The following is a 6426-nucleotide window of genomic DNA, read 5'->3' as shown; positions in this document are numbered from 1 at the left end:
TGTAGTCCCAGCTACTCGGGAGGCTGAGGCAGGAGGATCACTTGAGCCCAGGAGTTTGAGGTTGCTGTGAGCTAGGCTGACACCACAGCACTCTAGCCCGGGCAACAGAGTGAGACTCTGTCTCAAAAAAGAAAAAAGAAAAGATGTCTTAATAAAAGTTGTTTATCTTTTGTTCTCTATGACCCAAGCATTCATATGTAATAAATTACTCATGTAAATCAAACTGTACTTATTCACCTATTTACATGGTTTTGAGTGAAAGATTCACTAAAAAAAAAAAAAGGTGACCAAAGTCATGACATGCTCAAGGACTTTAGTAAACCGTGCTAGTGCATTAGGACCAGCATCTGGCTGGTTTTCTATCACCTGAACTCTGGTGTTAAGACCCATAGTCTGCCTTGTATTCCTGAACGGAGGGGCAAAAGCTAAAAGTTGACTGTTAAATAATAAATGTTTAAACAAATTTTGAGAAATCATGTAAGGAGGCTTCTAGGAAACAAATATTTCTAATTGTTCCTTAGACAGCAAGGACGTTTTTGCATCCTGGAACAGTGTGCCTTAGTAAGATTCCAGGCAGGCGAGAGTGTGCCTCTCTTGGGCAAAGTGGCATAAGGATTAGTGTGAAGGAAAGCTGAGAAAACAGCACCACGGACGTGCTCCTAGGCAGGTAGTTTTAGGAAGGTGTACACATGGAACTTGAGAATACAGTTCCCCCAAACTAATCATGCCTATGTGTGCCCTGAAAGCCAACAACCTGGTATATCTTCCAACATTTAATACACATTCTTTAATTTTATTCTCTTCCTTATCATTGTTGGGTATGGGGGAAGGTAGATTAATCTACATCCAGGGCCAAAGCATCACAGTTTTTGTGTATCTGGGTGATTAGCATTTTCGCTTCAACTGCATTAAGTTAATGGGTGGTGGTTAAACTCGTTTCCTCCGAGTTACACCTAGAGTTATTTCCTGCTTTGGAAACATTCAAATACGCAATCACACCTGCCCCGCTTTATAAAGACGGCAACCCTGTCAAAGCGAAACCCTCGGCAGGCCAACAGGAGTGCCATGAACCAACCCGAAACAGTCATTTGTCGGCAGATGATAGAAATCTGAATTCAGAGTGAGAAAATTAGTTTAGGAGTGACCGTGTCTAATGGAGGAAATCATCAGCTGTTAGAAAGTCAAAGAGTGTTTATGAAATTTGTACTGGGTCCTCTGTTTTCCTTGTCCAAAGGAAAAAGGATAGATCATTTTTTTATTACCGATTCGAATTGTATTTCTACTACGAAAGGGAGTAGCTTTCAGAATACTTGGGTACCCTGAATAAAGAAAAAAGTCTGTATTGGTAGTTCTAATTTTTATATGCCAATCCAATTCTGACTGGAAGACATTTGGGTCAGTTTTGCTAAAAAACAGAAGTTCCCGTATTTAATGAGGAAAAAGCATAATAGTGGCTTATCTTAGAATGTAAAGCTTTTAGAATCACCCTGTAATTCATGGCTTATCCCCGAGAATTCAAAGCTTTATAAATTATAAACCTTTTCCAGGACATGGTACATACTGTCTTATGTCAGATAGGACGAGGCTAAGCCCAGGGCATAAATGAATTCTTCATTCATCCCCGAGACCCAGGATTCTCTTATTTCTCTCTAGCTCACACTGTACACCCCAGTCAAGATGAGGATTCCTTCCCACATCTCTTTTTCCCCCTTCTGTCCCTTCTTCCCATGATTAAATCAATCAATCGAACTTACATCATAGCTGGTAATAAATTTTAAAATTCACACTAAATTATTAACTAATGGACTTGCTCCTATAAAGAATATTTATGTTCAGTTATAACAAAATGAACCTCTCCGATTGGTAGGATAAACCTACCTCATCACCATTCTTATTCTAACTTTTGGAAGATCTGGACCGGACTCCATGGGGTGTCCTGCCACCATGGGACAGTGACGAAGGAAAGGAAGGAGCATTTCCTATCCACGAGCAAGTGGAAGGACAGGCTATTGAGGGAGCAGTGTTGTGTTTGAAGCCCTGAAACTTCCTTTCCTGTGTCTTTCCTCCTGTACTTTCTTGTTCTTTCTCCCATATCTTCAACATTTGTGAAGTCTCGATTTCCACACCCACAAAATAGGAACAATCGTAAGGTTGCTATAACGGACTGTGGCGTTGTTATGAGGGTTAAATAAGAAAATTCACATAAATTACACCTAGACCAATAACCAGAAGATATTAGGTGTACCAAAATACCGATTTAGCTACATTTCTGTTAGTGGGTGAGTAAACATTTTCATAAGGCTAATAATTCTAATACGGGATTTTATGCTTGAACGTTAATTTCGGCAAAAAGATGATGCAGTGATCTTAGACTGTTTCTGCCCAGTTCCTTCTCTATTCTATTCCAACTTGTCTCTGAATATGCCCAGGTGATAGGAGGTGCTTAGGAAAAACACAAATGAACGAAAAGGAAGGGTTCACAGGCGAGGAACAATTGAACCCATACGATTACACTAAATTACACTAAAAATTACACTAAATCCCACTTTATAGCAATCATGGTAGAACGAAAGTTCTATTTGATCAAACAATAAATATTATTTTAAGAAGAATATACTCCAGTGCAGTCTCATGGCAATAGTAAGGTATTTCTATTTCCATTCCCTGTTTTCAAATTTAAAAGCCAAATGTCTTCCGAGCATGTCTTTGAACAAAAGGTAAAAAGAGGCAAAAGTAAATAAAGGCCACATCGAATCTTAATCAAGATGTGTTTCTCCAAATATAATAGCAAAAAAAAAAAAATCATTTAAAATAAGAAAGTATGATGATTACCAGGGAAATCCCGATCACTGCAAACCCAGTTTTCACGTTGGAAATACGACTAAAATAATATCTGAAATGCTTTGAAAATACCACAGTACAAAGTGGTTTTCATGGGTGTTTATGCTTTTGAAAGAAAAAAAGTGGCTAAAGTATCATTTTATTCTTTGTGTAGAGGACAGTTTATTCTGTCTATTGAAAAAATAAATGAGCGATAATCTCCAAGAAATCATCTTGACCAGCATTAATGACTAGTTTGGTAGTTAACAGCCCAAGGCATAGCCAGAGGCCCTCAAGGCTCTTGGGGGAAGAAGAGCTCAGGGGATTGTGGTTTACCAGTAATTAACTATAGGTAGGAATCAAAACTTCCTAAGAAAAGAGATAAAAGTAACTTTGGACAATTCCATGTCTGTGCTTATCTTTTCATACACTGCCCCTCCCGTACCTTTTTAACTAAATAAAAAAAGATGGTGGTGTTGTTTTGCAAACCAGGTTGGATTGGAAATAATTCATGCAATGAAACGGGAAGACTCGGGGGACCAATTAATGCCTTTTCAAGCTTGGACTATATAAGAACCACTTAAAAAAAAAAAAACTCAGTCTAACACATTAGTTGATTGTTAGTGAATTGAAACTCAATCATGAGATCATAAGGATTTTTTGAAGCTTTTTTTTTTTATTTTTAATCCTATCTCAATAAAAGTAAATACATAAGGATTATAAATAAACCAAATCTGAAGTAATATAGATTGGGGGAACCTCAAGAGGGTCAGGAGATAATGAAGATTATACCTCAATATTGGGATTATGATGTTAGTTCTTTATTTCAATAAAAGTGGATAGAGATCTTTCATATCAGGGACAGGGCTTAGCTGTAAGGACAAAGTAATCTTCTGGGAATTATGCATACAGGCTTGACATCATTTTTATTGGATGGCTGATGAACTGGAAAACTCCAGGATAGCCAGGCTTTTAATTTGTAATCTTAATTTTCATATAAATCGGTACATTGCAGGGGGAGGGCGTGGGGGATGTGGGGACGTCGGAGCTTGCTAGCCCAGCCCTGGAGCACGGGCAACAGTACTAACTCATGCGGTATCCGATTCTGTCTTTTCCTCTATCCATCTGTCTTCCATCTTTGCATCTATCATTTAAAGAAATTTACAGCCTGTAAATACTAGCGAAGCTAACGTTAGTGCAATCTTCCCTCTACCTCCTCTCGGAATGATCTATAGTAATCTACTTATCATAGACGTGCACACTATAATACATAATAATTTAGTCTTCAGCTGGGAAAATGACTGCAATTGTTTTGCAAGCATACATTAATGAGTTCTTTTCTTCTTTTTTAAAAAAAATTGTTTTAGAGGATATAGAACAGGAGAGAGCATTAGTTTCCCTTCATAAAATAATTATCTTGATGTTTTCCATATATAATTTCATATCCATGGGGTTACATGGGGGCAAAGTTATCAAACTAGAACATAGTGGTGATTTATTTGGACATGTGGAAACTCAGCCCATATATTTCCGACATAGAATGAGGATGCCCTTTACGTTGTAAAACAAAAAGGCTATTGAGCAGAATTTTTAGAAATATGGCAAAGTAGAATTTCTTTGTAGATTGTTCTATCCTCTGACATTATAAGTAACACTGAATCTTTCTGCAAAATTATTTTTATGAGAGGATATTTGAGTTGAATTAGTCATAGAAAACAAGCAATATAACCCTTTTTATTGTTGCTGATATTATTGTTTTGAGGTTTCTTATGTCTCCCGGTTCTAGCAGAGATCAAATCTGTATTACCTTTTTTCTCATTGTGTTTTAAGTTTGTGGGTGATTTCTTACTAAAGAAGAGGGAAAGTCATAGTCCTTACTCCATTTCCAAACCAGAAACCACACATAGCCTTTTGAGCTTCTGATAACCGTATGTGTAAAGAGCACATAATGTTCTTGTTGTACCACATACAAGAAAACATCCCTGGCCGAAGCTGAAAAGCCACAACCTGTCCTACGTAAGAACATTTTCCAAGTTCTGAGTAGGTCTGGATGGCTCTGGTTTCAGATTTTCCCCACGGTTTACAGGTGTTTTTGCTTTTCAAAGACAAATCATCCGTTGCCACTATTGCTTTCTTTGTTTGTGTTCTGACCTCTTCCTAGATGCACGGTCTTCTGAAATGTCAAGACACTACCTTCGAAGCAGAAAAGAGATTCTCCTCATCGTATCTTATCTTCTTATCCCAAGCTCCCAATTTGCCAGTGAAGGAACATGAAAGTTGATTCAGATAAATACGATCTATATAACCCCAGTTGGGAGCACACGCGTCTCTTAAACAGTTCTGTCAACTTGAATTTATCTGCATAGAAGGCTTATAAAGCATCGTTTACATAAATAACATGCGGGTTTGAGCGGGACAAATCTCAAATCTCAGGGATGAGTGACTGCCCCAGAGTAGACCTATTAAATCAATCAGCTGGGCTCATACAATCAGAAAAGCTTTGACGACGGCCATACAAAACTTGATCACGACATAATCTTCCCCTGCTTCTCGATGAGGCAACAAAATACACCGTGTTCATTGAACAGCTGCTTTCGTAAGGGGGGATGATAATGAAAACGTCTCCCAGAATCTTCAGCACTTGCACACGGAAACAAGATCTCCACTGAGAAAATTAAAACGCCAACAAGATTTATACTTACCTATGTAGATGCCCTATAGTATTAAACATGTCCCGTTACTTTTAAGTGGGAGAAAGAGAGACAATGTCATTTTTTAATGTACTGTTATTGAAAAATTCAAGTCACAGGCATGGTTCCTGTTACGGCTCCTGAAATTCATGTGTTGAAGTTCTAACCCCTCGTATCTCAGGATGGGACTATTTGGACACAGGGCCTATAATGAGGTAATTAAGTTAAAACGAGGTCCATAGCATAAGCCCAAATCTGCTATGATGAGTGTCCCTGTGAGAAGAAGTGGTCAGGACACAGGTGACACAGAGAAGGAAGAGCGTGTGAAGATACAGGCGGAAGGCGATTCTGTCTGCAAGCCAAGGAGAGAGGCCTCAGAAAACCAACTCCGCCTACGCCTTGGTCTCAGACTCCGGGTATCCAAAACCATGAGCCGATATATTTCCGTTGTTGCAGCCACACCATCTGTGGTACTTTGTTATCACAGCCCTGGCGAACTACTACAATACTGCCCCCTTTCTTGTTTTAAGATAAATCAGGAAAGGAATACAGAAAGTCACCTCTACTTTGCTCAGACAAAATTCTAACACTGGGCATAAACATTCAACTTTTCCGAGATTCCATACAGAAATCGATGTTCCCTTAATTGCACAAACTTTGGCTGTGGATATTCTCCTGTTACATCTTCTCTGTTAAGAAGAGCGAAATGTCACATAGCACGATGTCATGGATATGAAACACACGTGAATATACACACCTATATACGTACCAGGGCTGTCCGGAGAGTATCCAGCCATATTATATTTGTTATATTAAAAAGGGCTGGATGCTTTCCGGACAGCCCTTGAATACTACAAATAAATACACTAAATATACATTAAAGATGTATATTATACATTATATACACATATATAAT

General features: G+C 38.4%; 1 long non-coding RNA gene across 1 annotated transcript; it reads right to left on the bottom strand.

Annotated features, from left to right (window-relative positions):
* Positions 1–3619: 3619 nt before the first annotated feature.
* Positions 3620–5553, bottom strand: LOC105812673. The gene is made up of 2 exons (XR_001137622.1): positions 5523–5553; positions 3620–3988 (listed from the first exon to the last, which is right to left on the bottom strand). It is a non-coding gene; the product is annotated as an uncharacterized LOC105812673 (long non-coding RNA).
* Between the last annotated feature and the right edge of the window lie 873 nt (positions 5554–6426).

This window comes from Propithecus coquereli, unplaced genomic scaffold, assembly GCF_000956105.1.
Source record: "Propithecus coquereli isolate 6110/MARCELLA unplaced genomic scaffold, Pcoq_1.0 Scaffold26, whole genome shotgun sequence".
Classification (NCBI taxonomy): Eukaryota; Metazoa; Chordata; class Mammalia; order Primates; family Indriidae; genus Propithecus; species Propithecus coquereli.
The sequence above is the reverse complement of the archived record's forward strand: the minus strand, read 5'-3'. Positions and strand labels throughout refer to the sequence as shown.